The sequence below is a fragment of the Pseudorasbora parva genome, chromosome 5, assembly GCF_024679245.1.
Source record: "Pseudorasbora parva isolate DD20220531a chromosome 5, ASM2467924v1, whole genome shotgun sequence".
Taxonomy (NCBI): domain Eukaryota; kingdom Metazoa; phylum Chordata; class Actinopteri; order Cypriniformes; family Gobionidae; genus Pseudorasbora; species Pseudorasbora parva.
The window spans coordinates 46,221,873-46,238,531 of NC_090176.1; the positions used below are offsets into that span (position 1 = coordinate 46,221,873).

General features: G+C 37.6%; 1 protein-coding gene across 8 annotated transcripts in view; it reads right to left on the reverse strand.

Moving 5' to 3' along the window:
* The window catches only part of tns1b (tensin 1b), a 288,631-nt gene that overhangs the window by 182,300 nt on the left and 89,672 nt on the right, over nt 1–16,659 (reverse strand). The gene's annotated exons all lie outside the window — the stretch shown is intronic.

A 16,659-nucleotide genomic window follows, 5' to 3' on the forward strand; every position in this document is an offset into this window, starting at 1 on the left:
GAACGGACCTCCTGTTTTAGGCCTTCATATTTTCAGTATCCATAATGACGTCTGACATTTTGTTTTCCTTCCTGCATTTCATGTTTAGCAGGAGATTTGAGCAAAAGGGTGGTAAAGAAGTGAAAAACAATCATTTGTTGGTAATGTGCATGATGGTGGATGGCTGAGATGAGTAAATACCCTTGAAGTGGTGGCACAAGTTAAATAATCAATGGTGTGTTATGTATATTTAAATGAAAATACAATAAAACAAATATCAAATAAACATATACACTTATTTTATTCAGCTAGTTGTCAAGACAATATTTTTTCATTTTTATTTAGTTTACCATTATGTACTATTTTTTTTAAATAAAAATAAAAAATACAAATAAATAAAATAAAATCAAAATAAATACATAGTTTTAATTAAAATAAATTTCATTTCAGCTGGATGTCAAGGCAATAATTCTCGTTTTTATTTAGTTTACCTTGATATACTTTTTTTTATTATAAAAAAAAAAACATGTATCAAATAAACAAACTTATTTTATTTCAGCTAGTTGGCAAGGTAATATTTCTATTTTATTTAGTTTACCTTGATTTACTTAAAGGGTTACTTCAGCGATTAGCATATGGCTTTGTATCAGTAGAAACCCTGGAGTATATTCAAATGATTGTGCTTTCCCCCCTCATATCCCATCCCCCTGAGACAAGAGATTTATGCATTTTATTTCTGGAAAATTCCTCCAGTGACGTCAATTTGTGCCATCAGAGGAATTGTTGGCCAGAGGCTAAAGACTACAGCCAGCAGAGGGAGCCATTTCCGTATGTTTTCAACTCACGTGTGGGGGATGGAGATCACACTCACAGCACTCAGCTCGCAGCTGCAGCCTCAGGCACTGATGTAAACGGCCAGGAGCAAAGTAAGTCTTTCAACTTCTCAAACTACTTCCTATTAAAAATGTTAAGCTTCCAAAGGCATGAACTGAAAACGCACCAGACTGAACATGCGCTGTGAATCTATGCTGCGAGCGCGGTCGCGTTTACCTCAGGTCTCATCACGAGCTCATCCATGACTGTCAGTGTAATCTGACTCCTGCAGCGTTTGTGCTGGGACACTCGCTCAGTGGCTAAATCACATTATATTGAACAGACACGTTCAGTTTTTAATTGTAGTGTCTGTTCTCTAACTGAACTGATTTAATGAAAATGAAAAGTGATTCAGTAATCTAGTAGCGGTGGCTTTGGGAGTGGTCTCGTAGGGCAGCGAAGCATTCTGGGAATTGTTGTCTATCCTCCCCATGAGACAAAAATACATTTTGTCTTTTCTCAGTCTAGAAAGCACCAAATTAAAAAAAAAATATTTCACATTTCTACTACATTAATGACCCAGTTTAAATAGACCCTTTTACTGTTTGTATACAATGATGACGTAGCAACGTATGCGCGCGCATTTTGGCAACAAACTGTGGCGAGAATCAGCAGCATGTCAAGCTACGTGAGCGGATTAAGCAACACAAACCGAGAAACTTATTTTAAAAAGTTGACTTTATCAAATGGTATTCGGCTACCAGATCCGTGTACTATAGTGGAGTGGATAGAAGACGTTAGCAGATGGCCAGATATAACTTAGTGGTCGGATATATACGTATTTATCTGAGAAACCGAGCGTGTACACCGAGACAACATATAAATCACTGGATGCTTATGAATACGTTGTCTGTGGGCATGTACAGAATGTCCAATACAATTTTCTACATTTATTCTTATTCTTCACACAGACATACATTTATCCTTTTCCTTACATTTTATGTTGTTATTGATTCGTATGTGTCGACACACTTCTGTTTAAAGTTTAATTTTGTAATGCTATAGTACTTTAATAGCAACTATGTTGCTTGCATACATTTTTCAGATGGTTATTTTGCAATTAAACTATTAATAAAATCATTACAAATGAAATTGATAAGTACTGTGATAATTGATATGATAGTCTGGGGGAGGGGGTACATTATACACACCAGTGGCAGCCAATGGGAGGTTTATTATAAAGCATTAAGTTTCAAGTGCAGTAAATGTTTTACAAATGTAATTTTTTTATGCGAGCATTTTTATGTCCTCGTTCTAATCAATGCATTATTCGCCTGCAGCCACAGGTACCGCCGGTTCTTCTGAAACGGCCGTGATCCTGTCGGAATCCTATAAAACTTAAGCCCATTGGTGGAATAGCGATTACTGCAACCGAAAACGCAACAGCCAGACATTTTGATGCTGGGAAACCGTTTTGATAAACTTTCGGAGTTGCTAACACGTTAGAACCACTAAGGGAACAACACCACTTCCGTTGCCAAAATGCGCACGCAACTCTTTGATCACGTGGGCTGTAAAAGGGTCTATACAGATTCATCTTCCCAACGCTGAAGTACTCCTTTAAAGGAAGTGTCTGGTACTGCAATCACATTTAAATGACTGTAGAGCGGCGTATCCCCTTTCCCCCTCCCCCTGACTCGAGGTTCCCAGATAGGCTGTGGTAACTAGAGCAGATCTGGCAACCCGGATGCCAAAAAACAACTGATTTTATATATTATATTATATTATATTATATTATATTATATATTATGATGAAAACTACAAGGTAGATAAATCAATAGAAGTTAAAAAATACATTTAAATACAAGTTTAAATAACTAAATAAATGTCTTCCAATAAACCTCAATTTCAGCAGATTTAAGCACCATGAAGGCCCTCCCCTACGACTGCCAGTCTAGTTTGGCATGGATGTGATATGCCACGCGTCTCATATATTGTGACGGTGACGGGGCAGCACAGAGAGGCCAGTGAAGTTCAGCTGGCACTGGTGCTGGGTACTGTTTTCTGACATTTGGACAACAAACTCCAAGTGTCTTCATTCTGTAAAGTTTGTCAGAGTGAGCAACAGTAACTAAAGGGGAGGAGCTTAGCAAACATTAGACGCTGTAAAAATACATGTAATGGATCAGTGACTAACACCACCACAATAACCATACTGAATCTGAATTATATAATATTAATTCTGTAACATTTTGATCAGTCTATATTATGTCTGTATGATCCACAACGCAAAGCAATGCTGGAATCATACTTTGAGGGTTTATTGGTTTCTTTATGTACGGACCTCACCGGAATGAAACTCCACGGGACAGTGTGTGACATTGACAGCTACAGTCTCATTTCTATTCCTCTGTCGGGACGAGCCTCAGCACCAACTTAATGTGATTAGCCTAATCTAATTAGCCATAAACAATCAATGCACCGGGCAGGAGCCCCAGTCTGAGATCTGTCTTTAACAAATGCAGTTACTAACAATCTACAAAGAGATAGTCTGAAAACCCAGGAATTAAAGCAACTAACAAAGAAATCCTTCATTTCTGTCATCATTTACTCACCCTCATGTTGCTCTAAGCCTGTATGAAGTTTCTCTCGATTATGTGGGGGGGGGAAAGGAGAATTTCTGATAAAAGTACTCCATATGACTTGATTGCTATATCCCAAATCTTCTGCAGTCACACAATCTTGAAATATCAATACTTCCATTGGTGTTGGAAAAGGATCGAAATGAAAAAAAGAAAAAAAAAGATTTGTGTTCGCAAATAGTTGTGTAGGAGAGGAACTATTTCTCCATCCTCTCATCTGAACACTGGCTTCAAACAGACAGAGCAGTGTACTGAAATATGCAATCAATCATTGGGAAAAAAAGTTTAAATCAAAGTTTAAATAAATACATATTACTCTTTCAAACAATTAATTGTGATTAATAGAATCTATAATAAAAGTTTGTGTTTACTTAAATGTGTGTACTGTCTGTAATTAAGTATACCTGAATACACAAACATATATTGTGACGGTGACGGGGCAGCACAGAGAGGCCAGTGAAGTTCAGCTGGCACTGGTGTGTATGTATATATATATATATATATATATATATATATATATATATATATATATATATATATATATATATATATATATATATATATATATATATATATATATACACACATACATATATATATACACATACATATATATATACACATACATATACACTTACATATACATACATGCGCATGTGTGTAGTGTGTGTTTTCAAACGCAAACTACACACATGCACGTATATATATATATATATATATATATATATATATATATATATATATATATATATATATATATATATATATATATATATATATATATATATATATATATATATATAGACAGCATTAATATTTTTTATTTATTTATTTGTTTGTTTGTTTATTGTTGTAGTAAATAAAATAATATATTATTGTTGTTTTGATGTAATAATAATGACAAATCATGTTCTCTGATTTTCAATTCCTCAAAAAAAAAAAATCAAAAAATGCAACTTTAATAGTCTATGTTAATAAGGATTTATTTTTATTTTTTTTATGTTCAAGAGCTCCCCAGAAATATAACTTTCCATTTAACAGAAGTATTCGTACTGATATCAATTCTGACAGTATTAGTCTTACAATGCTTGGTTTGAGCAGTTGAGCAAAAGGTTGTCACCCATAAAACCACAATTCTGTAAATATTCACACACACAAAAAATCTGTAACTTCAATCCACACAAGAACCACAGAAAAATCTCTCAATCTGAGCGAGAATGAGACTCGTCTGCGTTCCTGACAGTGAGACGGCCCCCGTGAGCTTTTATTCACACGGCTACAGGAGGATAAGCTGAATAAGACTGAGAAACACTGACAGAAAGAATCTTGGCACGCAAACACAAACACACTCCTCTACTGATACTCCCTTGTTTACTCCGAAAATGTGAACGTATACATACCGCCCAAACAATACGGCCAGGCTCCGCTGTTGCGCAATTGTTTCAGGACAATGCAGGGATTCTGGGATATGGGTTAGTTGTGGGACATTGCGGCTGGGGATGCAGAAATCATGCTGGCTAACCTTCCACAGTATTTTGAAGCAGATGGGGTTACGAATTACCCAATCCCATCACCCCAAACACTGCCAGCCTTTCAAACGGCCCATCTCACTCTCTCAGACTGGCACAAAGGCCGAGCCCCCGGAGCAGGGCACACATCATCTCCCAGAGCCTGCGTAACTGTATACACAGCCCCCTCGCCGAGACACTAAGCCCCTGGGAAAGGCACTCAGGCTCATTCAGACAACATATCCACACACCAGACAATACAGCCTCTCACCCCAATGAGAGGAAGAGGTGGGGCGGGTAGAGTAGACAGCGCAGGACATGGACGTCAGACAGCGGCGTAAACACAGATCCCTCGTTACTTCATTGATTAAGAGTTCGGAGGGGAAACCCCAGATGATCAGACATCAAGAGCTCCATCTATGAGGCTATAATAGACTAAATATTGTTTGGGTGAATTAATAATATTAATTAACTAATATTTTACTGCAAAAGACAATTCTTTACACACACTGAAACTTTGATTTATAGTGTATTTATGATTAAGTACAAATCAGTTAAAACTTGGAAAAATTTGGGGGGTAGAACAAGACAAAATAATCATACATATATTTAGCATCATTTAAAATGTTTTAAAGGACAAATATCGTTAACAATTTACAATTGAGTTTCATTTATTAACATTAATTAACGCATTAACTTAGAAGCTAACAATGACAATATATTTGTACGGCATTTATTAAACTCACTAAACTGTTAATGTTAACACAAAAGTGCTTGTTCGTGTTAGTACACAGTGCATTAACTAATGTTAATATACCATTTTTGTTGTTATAATGTTGTAGCAATTATTGAAGATAATAAATAAATCCTGTAGAAGTATTGTTCATTGTTAGTTAATGTTAACTAATGTAGTTATCTAATATTAACAACTGAAACCTTATTGTAAAGTGCTACCAAAATATCTTTTTAAATATAATAAAGCAATATGGAGACAAAGCACTTCACTAAAAATAAACACAAATTGGCACACTCCCACTGCTGCTCCTAAAATTATTTATTAAAATATACAACATTTTGACCCAAAGGTCTATGTCAGGAAGAAGACCTTCGGGTCAAAACATTGTATATTTTAATTTTTAAAAAATTGGGCGCAGCAGTGGTAGTGTGCTGATTTGTGTTTATCTTCTTAAAAGTAATAAAGACATAGAGAAATTACAAAACCAGTCCAGAGGTTTTTAGAAAACTTTTAACTAAAATATTAAAGGTGCTGTATGTAAGTTTTTCACATTACTAAAGCATAAAAATACCATAATATATATGCAGAGATTTAGGAAACATGCTGATTTCACATCCTCGTTTCTCTGAAAAAACTATGATACAGCCCGTTATTTTACTTTAAAATGTGCGTTCCGTGTCACAATGTCTGTTTTTGTTGTGGTCTGTGCGATAACACACACTTCCAGTTGGCAGAGAACACAGCGTATCGCTGCCATGAAAGCCAGAAAACAAACCAGGTCAGAGAGCACAGAATCTACCCGACCTAAAAAGCCTCAACATCCGTCTAAAAATCTCTATGAAAGAGTGTCATCAACCATTGTCAATCGCGCTCGCTTCTGTTGCGTATCCTCAAGCTGGCAACCTGCATGAGCATGGAGTCTGAGGAGTAGTGGATGGGGGAAACAACAATCTCCAATATTTTGAATTTGGACTGCAGGACCTATATTGAACACTAGCTGTAAGTCCTATATACTGCACCTCTAATGCTTAATTCAACTACAATATTTATGAAAAGAAAATGCCAGCCCTATAGTTGACGCAGAATCTACTTTGACCAAATTCAACATGTTCCTGGATCGACATCTTTGTTGATCCTGGAACAACATTCCAATTATCCAATCAGATTTGGGGAACAATTTTAAGCAGTTTGTTATTCACCTATCATTTTACTCTGATTTTAGGGGAAAGTTATGGGTAGGGTTAGGTTTAGTGGCCAATTTGACACTGCCACTTCTTGTGTGTCAGGCGCTCATGCAGAAACTTTTCCCACAACCATACCACTACAAGCACCAGAGAGAGACTGTAAAGCCACCTGTGTTTCTCTTTGATGGCTTTCTTTGAACTTGACGTAAGGGAAGACGTTTCCTAGAAGCTGGTAGAGAAAGATAACACTCTATTCTCACAGACACACACAGAAAGTGGTGTTCCCTGGAATAAATGAAGTGATGCGGGTTTGATACATGAAGCTGGATTTTTGGGTGAACTATTCCTTTAACTGAGCCATCAATGTGCCTACTAATACACTCTCATTTAGCTACTAAAAGCTTCATCCACCAGGCCCAGAAGCTTCTTTCTTTCTGTTTCTCACTCCCTCTGACACACATTCACTTTCTCTCCATCCTTTCAGCTCGACAAGACACAGACTGGGCACACGGCCAAACAGCACTGAGGCAGGAAAGGAGGTGTGTTACCATCAGAAACACATTTTGCTCAGGAGAGAGGAAACCATGTGTTAAAAAAAAGAAGTATTTGGACACTTAAAAAGGAATGACGTTAAATTAGATACATAATCAAAACCAAAGACATCTTAAGACAATAGAACAACAGACAGACAGACAGACAGACAGACAGACAGACAGACAGACAGACAGACAGACAGACAGACAGACAGACAGACAGACAGACAGACAGACAGACAGACAGACAGACAGACAGACAGACAGACAGACAGACAGACAGACAGACAGACAGACAGACAGACAGACAGACAGACAGACAGACAGATAGATAGATAGATAGATAGATAGATAGATAGATAGATAGATAGATAGATAGATAGATAGATAGATAGATAGATAGATAGATAGATAGATAGATAGATAGATAGATAGATAGATGTCTTTTGGTATAACAAATTCAACATGTTCTATGATGCACATGACATTCCTATGTTTTCAAGGGCTCTGTAATGTGAGTAAATCAAGGCTGATACTCAACAGATGTAGGAACATTCGTTAAAGGTTTCAGGTTTTATGTCCTAGTACAGTTGGAAAGCATTGGTCTCTCCATGTGAAACCCCGGCAAACATCATGGGAAAGTGTCTGTGGGCGTCCTGTGAGGCGTGGTGAATACAGCCATTCACCTACAATCCTCTTAGAGTCTAATCTGTAAATTAACCATGTGAATGAAGTCCTTCCAGGGTATTCAAATCTGCCCTTAAGTGATGTTAAATTACAGCAATGGTTACTTAAACACGACCTCTTAAAAGCAGCATGCCACAGCAGATCGTTACAACAAGTCTGTCTGTAATGCACACACACATTCCTAATGTACACGGTCACCTTGCGAAGCCTTTTCCTTATGCAGAAAGAAACAGAAAGACACGTGTCCGAAATCACTCCCTGCATGGTCCCAATACTGTGCACTCTGCTGGATGTTAGTGTTTTCTGAACTCTCTATATGGGTCAATGAAATACAAACATGTGATGAAATAGATAAAGAAAAGGAACTTTTAAAACATAAATATACTCTTTGTATTCATGTTGGCCTAATACTGCCTAGGATATACTTCCATGCCAATTTCCAGAAAAGTTTTGATTGAATGTCTTGTACTTTCCTTTATTTCCATATTTTGCATAAACCTTTAATTTGATAAATACCATTAGGTTTTGGGGGAATTGAATAATATTTAAATATTTGAACAAGCATAAATTAAATAATAGTTTATGGTCAAATTTTAAAATAACTATGAACTACACCTTTTGCCTCAATAAACTCATAGTTACTGCTTTTTAATAATTAGTAACATAGTTTTTAAGTTTAGGTATTGGGTAGGATTATAACATGCAGAATATGGCATTAATATGTGCTTTATAAGCACTAATAAACAGCCAATATCCTAAAATGCATGCTAATAAGCAGCTTGTTAATAGTGAGAATTGGACCCTAATCTAAAGTGTTATCATATATGCTCATCATAAAACAGGTGTATTCAAGTGCATGTAAGAATGGCCTTGCATTGTTGAATAAATAATCAGTATATCAACTAAGTTTATTCACACTATCTGAATGCTCGCTCCTTTCCTTACACACCTTCCTGATGTATCAATCTCTGTGGCATGCACTATGTAGGGAACAGTGAATGAGTGAAGTCTGTAACTTCAGATACAGTCAGTGTTTTGTTTGCTCAGTAAAGCTCTCTAAAGCTAAACCTCCAAGTGGCCTTATTTCATTTTCCCTCTCCAATCATTTAGTCCTGTTAAACATTACTCATTCCCATATATCTGCCTCAACGGTCTATGCTCACCACTGTGGCTTAGCATAAATCTTGCAAAACCCACACACACTCAGAGTCACCCTTAAAAATCACCTTACACAAATACACTCACCCTAAATTCTCCTCATAAATCCTTTAAACACACACACACAAATACTTAAAATCCACCCTCTTGTGTTTACCTGATACATCCATCACTCCCTCGCACCATACAAATGCAAAAACACAAACATCTTCACCTGTGAATGAACCCAAAACGCTGCAAAACATGCCAACACAATGCTGGAGTTTGTCCACATGTCGGAAGAGCCCATCCCAATGTATCCATTATATTGCAGAGCCAGGATAAGATGGGTTGGTCTGACATTGTAGGCCATGCTCTGGCCTAAAGAGTCAACACCCATGCTTCTATGATATTCTAATTAGGGTTGGGTTGATAGTAGCCTCAGACATCATGGCCACGGACCGTTGGCTGAACGTGTGATGCACATGGCACACTCATCTGGAAACAATTCGGGAGTTTCGAAGTCATCCTTTGATTGGTTGAATTCTACAGGATTTCCGCAAGACACGCGTGTTGGGTTCTTTAACATTCCACATAGAAACAAATGCTGTGGTGCAAACTCCTTCGAGGAAGAAGAATGCCGTTGTGTTTACAACTGTGGCAATGAGCGCTTGCCAGGATCAACTAAAGGCTGGATCTTCAAAAATATGTGAAGTTCGTGGCTCCAATTTTTGCAAACTTGCACAACATTTTTGAATGAATCATTTATAGATGGTCTGTTATTGCAGAGACATCGACTTTACAGTTCACTTCCCTAAAAAAGACGCAGAACAAAACTAACTGTGATTGGTTGCGTTACATGTCAGTAAAAAGTCTTTTTGGGTGGTTGTCAACCTATGAAAGCTGCAATTGAGTCCAGACCTTCAGCCGTCAGTCTGAAGGTCTGGCTACGCAAGACTAGGCCGACCAGATTTTTGATGCCATCATCCATAGCTGACAGACATCACGATTTTCAGCTGTCTTTCTCCAGACGTGCGCCACATTAACAGAGCTTAACGCTCAAATACAACCCCCCGAACGTCATCGTCACTGTAGACATCATCCGATGCCAATTTGGTAGACATTAGACCCAACCATAGTTGGGAAAAAAACATGGCTGGGGTGTTTTGGGTCTCTACTTTATATGCCTGTATGTACAAATATATGTGCATATGTGCAAAATATGTTGGTTGTTGATATCATAAATACTAAATAAAAAAATTTTAGATAGTTTTTTAGGGTCATCTCTTCTAGGTCTCTCCAAAGAGCCTAAATATGGTTAGGGTTCATCCTTCAGTGCAAATCAATGGGATTTGTTTGTCCGTTTTTAATTTGCTGGTCAAAGGCCCATCGCTTGGAAAGAAATATCATTAATGTCCATAGCACAACTAGTGCAGAACACGGTAAGCGTCTTAAGAAGATCTGCTACTAACATAGCAAAACAGACTCATTTGTACAGAACATTACCAGTAGGTCTCCTGAACTCTTGGACACTAGTTGGCTGAACTCATTTTCACATCATTAGGTAATTTGGAAAAGGCAGTGCTGAGTTTAATTACTAGGGTGTAAACAATAGTATACAATAACAGTGAGATGATTCTTGACATGTCCTGTCAAGAACCATACACAAAGCCTAAGATTTCTGGACCATGTAACCAAAACAGTGATTTGAAGATCTGGATCTTCTCCAGTGATTATATTCCTTGTTCGCACCACATCTTGGAGCAGGGAGTGTTTTGTGGAGAGCTGGGAGTATTGGGAATTGGGAGGATAGATCTGTCTTCTCCATTGGTGTTTGATGATGAACGTGATTTCACCAAGTGCATAGATCATCTTTGTTGATATTGGAACAACACTCCAATCAACCAATCAGATTTAGGGGTACATTGTGGATAGGGTTAGGTTTAGGGGTAAATATAGAGTTAGCACTACATTTTCAGATAGGAATGTTGTTCCAGGGTCTACAAAATATGTTGATCCAGAAAACATCCAGAAACACGCCTTCAAACGACCTGCCATCGCTCTTGGCATAACCTCAACAAAGATTGCAGTTTGTTCAAGATCTATATTACTTGGAGAAAAACAGTTAACTGTTGGGATGCACCGATAGGATTGGGGCCGATGCACTTTCCTTCTTATTTGAAATTGTGTCATTAAAATAGATTGTGTTTAGGTTATTTTTTAAATCAGCAAAGTAAAAGAAAAAAAGAAAAAATAAATAAAAAACATACATTCATTTGTAGCCCACTAGCTAGTTTATTGCTGCATCATTAAATAATTTCTAATGAACACAGACTGGATCCATTTAACATTCAGCAGGCCAACATAAATACATTTCTGTCACAATTACTTTGTTAAAATGAACTTTTATTTTGACGGGTGCCATGAAGACCTTCGAGTTTCTGTGTGTGTTTATAATATGACGATAGATTATGTCGAATGAAACAGTAAAATGCTCATGAAGTGACTGGACATGATGTTCATGCATTCATTTTCTCATATATTGAGGCGTTAGAGGGTGAAAAACACTGTGAGCATCATTCATTCACAGAAACATGCAGGATTCATATTTAGTCTTTTTGAGGATTAATATTTCACAGACACTAGTATATATTGTGATTTGATTTAAGTGTACTGACCTACGCTTTATTTATTCATCAAAACTTTGACAAATTCTGCAACATTCTGCGTTATGCAGTACATTTAGCTTTTATGACTGGACCCATCTGCATTTTTGCATTGCAGAAATGAATCCTTATGACAGTTAATAATATCAATAAACCATTGGTTTGTTATATCTGCCTTTTTCATACTATAGCTGATATGCTGATGGTTGTAAATTGATCAGCCGATACATATCGGCAGCCGATACATCAGTGCATCTCACATTCCCATTCATCGCAGTGGCATGGTGCGAGACCACCTGGAAGTACACAACCTGCTTGCTGCCTGCCCCTCACCCTGAAACATTCCACTTTCTGTACCTGACTGTGGGTTTGAGAGGGTCTGGCCTCTTTGGGACACCCACCCCCACCCATCCCACCACAATGTTTTCTTTCACAACACTGCAATTCTTCTGCTCACAAAAACATTTCTCAGCAAGGGGGGTCTGACCTTTAACCTCGCCCCCCTCCCTTTCCTTCCACTCTTTTTGACCCCACATCCACACAAACACACAGAGGACGTCTCCCTCTCCTTGCCCTTTAAGGGGTTTGAAACCGAATTCTGGGCGCCGTAGGGGGTTCGCTCACCATAGGAGGTGCCCCAAGAGCATCTGAGGACAAGAGAAGCATTAAAAGAACACCAAGGGATGATGCTGCATTGATTTGAGGGAGCAAATGACTCATTGAATTGAAAGTGTAAGAGAGAGCCCAAGGGTCCGATCGAGTTCTGCTATAACATCCGCAGGAAACCGGTTGTATTTGTCAAACAAAGCATTTTTTAGCACAGTCTGTTAAGTGAAAAAAGATAAAACACATTACAACTGAGGTAAACTTCCTCCATAAAATCAAATAAAAAAATCGAAAAGACTGTCAAACTAAATTATTCAAATGACAGGGATGCACGGTACTGAAGTTCTGGCCTATGATTACTTTCATGTTCTGGCCAATTACCAATAAATAACTGATATTATAAATAATACTATTTTGCATAAATAAATAATGACAATGATAATAATAATCCCACGTTTGATTGTATGCGTCAAAATATTATAAATCTATACCTTTTGTTAAATAAATAAAACAAAAGGAAAAATGGATGCTATAAAAGAATTTTAAAATAATATAATATACAGTAAGAAATATGGATGAATATACCTTTTGAAACGTGCTATACATAAAAACTATGCTGTTTGAATTTAACTAAATACAGTCAGACCAAAATTCAGACACCTTCAACATTTTCTCACATTATCAGTTTATTCACTATAGTTTTGAAAATGGTAATAAAATATGACAAGAGCTCAGAGTTAAACTGTGTCAGCACAAATTAATCTCAATAATATCAGATAACTTTGATAGAAAGGTGTGTAATGGATTATAATCAACCAATTAATATTATCTAAACAATTAGATAATATTAATTTAGGACAACCAATGCTTCATTTTGTTCAGTCTATGGTGTAAAAGGTCACCCATATTTCTAAATCCCAAATATTTATTTATTTTTAATAAATAAACAAAAAAATGTATTTAATATAAACATAAAGTTAGTTATTCAGTCAGTACTAATATATTATCCATCCCTATCTTTAAGTGATTTTTATAGAATAGCACATGGGAAATATCCCTATACGTCATGAGGTGCAATCTGGTCTGTCTCTGTGACAGTGGGATGCTATTTTTTGACCAATCAGAAGACTTTGAATTGCTCTGTGGTTGAAAGTTTTGTTTTTGGCTGCCACCTCTCTCCAAAACTGCAGACACACATGCATGACTGATGATTGATGGACAATTCGCTTTCTTCCAAACATCCTGGGTCAAATGGCTACAATTGTTTTAGCATTTCAAACAAACCTCACGCAAAAGCACCGTAGCCCAAACCCCTTCCATCTGGATCTAATTACACACTATATGCCTTAAGCAGGAATCAGCAAAGCCTGAATGTTTATATTAGTAGCACTCAAGGCCAGACACTCATTTACTTATTTATTAGGATGAGTGTGTTTATGTAGTGTAGGGATTTGCTCCCCAATCCCTTGGTCTACCCCGGCCAGTGTTGTGGACCGGGATCAGTCTGTCCCACCGGGGCTCCTCAGGAAGAGGAGATATAGTGAGGATGACAGACAGAAACCAATTCCCATCTCAGTAGTACAGACAAATCCAGTCAAACCTCATCAGACAGCTGGCACAGTTCCACAGACTGTACCTCGACCCAGACAAACCTTTACATTACACCACAGGGTTCCTGAAGGAAGAAACTCATTTGTTTTCATATTTTTGGAGATGGAGATAATGTATAAACCGTGCAACCTGCCTCATCCTTTTAAATCACTTTCACACATGAACATGCTTTGAGTTTTATGAACTAAAGTAAATAGGAAACTCTCACTTTCTAATGCTATAATTATGTTTCTACTTTTGTATCTTTAATGTTAGGTTACACTTTAATTTAATGGTCCACTTTAGATGTTCACTAATTATAAGTAACTTTGCAACAACATGTCAACTAACTCATTATAGTATTAGTACGTAGTGTGTTTGTAGGGTTAGATAGTGTTTGGGTGTGTAGAATAGAACAAGTGGGCAAAAAAACAAAAAGGTGGTTTTTCAGATATTAAGCAGAGAGTCTACTAATAATGATGAACTAATAATGATAATGAAGTTGTGATAATGTAAAATTACATGTAATAATGTAAAGTTACTTTGAGTTAGTAGAATATCTAAAGTGGACCATCAGAATAAATTTTACCAAATGTAAAAATAAACATTTCAGCAATATGAGGCCAGATTTACTGAACGGCAAATTAGCGTGAGAGTGAGATCCCAAGTGCCAATGGGAGTTGCAAGTTCTGCACATGCATACTGACGATCACAAATTAAAGAACCGAGATTCAGCCAGATCATTTCCATAAGGACCAAGGAAATCTACCAAGAGCTGCGCAAATTAGCATCTGGTTTAAGACATGCTTTTTTGGGTGGTAAATAAAACAATCCAGAATATTTCAATCCATCAGACAGGTTGATAGTCTATCACAACAGAGAAAAAATGTTTTTATATATATTCGCTCTCTTTACACATCTGCGGGTGGTCTTCCTCTGTCAATCTCTGGTCCTGGGAACTTGAAGATCAGTGTCTGAGCTGTTCTTATGATCACTCTCTTCAGGACCCAGATTAAGTCATTTTTCCTGGGATCTGCTGAAGCCATTATTCCGGTTGGGATGTCACAGCCTAGAGCCCACATCACTGCCGGAACTACACCGGCTTCACTTGACTTGTCACATTCTTTCTAACTTGTCCTTCAGTCTGGGTATTAATTAGCATTTTTATACTCTTTCTTCCTAATGCTACATTCACATACGACTAACATATCCATGACCAATTACTGCTCCACATCTACAAACACAAATGACAGGGTGGTTTACTATTAGACGCTTTTCCGTCTTAAAGTTCATGAAATTCTTGGATTTTACAGTCAAGCCACTTAGAAAACTGGATCTATGAGGCCTTTTAAAAACAAAACTAAAGAAATGCAGGACCACATGGGATGTCACCATAGAAAACATACATTTGGAGTTCTTCATTTCAAACATTTGGATGGTCCCTTTAATGGTCACATTCTGCTCACTATAAATAGCACTGCACCTACATATCTACCAACTCCCGCTAGAGTATTAATAAACTGGTACGGTTGGGGTTAGAATAAGTTGGCATGTAGTTGCAAAGTTACTTATGGACATATAGAATGTCTGTTGGGGGAGTGTCACAATAAAGAGTTAGCAGATATTAAGCAGACAGTCTACTAATACTCTAATGAGAGTTAGTAGACAAAATGTAGGTGCAACATTACTTATAGTCAATAGAATTTTAAAAAGGGACCCTCAAAATAAAGTGTTATAGAGCGCTCTATCCTATATATTAGGCCTCAGAATCTGCACCAACACAACTCAACATAAAACTTCAGAATTGGAATTTATATAGCCCTGAACAATTGAGGCAGGGACTCCACTATACCCCTAAAGGTGTGCTGTGGTATCTGACTCCAAGATATTAGCCGCAGATCTTTTAAGTCATGTAAGTTGCAAGGTGAGGCCTCCATGGATCGGACATGTTTGCACATCCCACGGATGCTCGATTGGATTGAGAACTGGGGAATGTGAAAGCAAAGTCAAAACCTCAAACTCGTTGTGCTTCTCAAACCATTCCGGAGCCATTTTTGCTTTGTGGCAGGGCACATTATCCTGCTGAAAGAGGCCACAGCCACCAAGGAATACCGTTTCATTGAAAGGGTGTACATGATACATGGTTACTTCCATGCCATGCATGATTTCAAACCATGACTTCTTAGTGTATTACCAACAGTAACCTTGGAAACGGTGGTCCCAGCTCTTTTCAGGTCATTGACCAGCTCCTCCCGTGTAGTTCTGGGCTGATTTCTCACCTTTCTTAAGATCATTGAGACCCCATGAGGTGAGATCTTGCATGGAGTCCGAGGGAGACTGACAGTCATATTTAGCTTCTTGCTCCAAAAGGGGACTTTTTTTTTCACCAGGCTGCTTGGCAATTTCCCCGTAGCCCTTTCCAGCCTTGTGGAGGTGTACAATTTTGTCTCTAGTATCTTTGGACAGCTCTTTGGTCTTGGCCATGTTAGTAGTTGGATTCTTACTGATTGTATGGGGTGGACAGATGTCTTTATGCAGCTAACGACCTCAAACAGGTGCACCTAATTTAGGATAATAA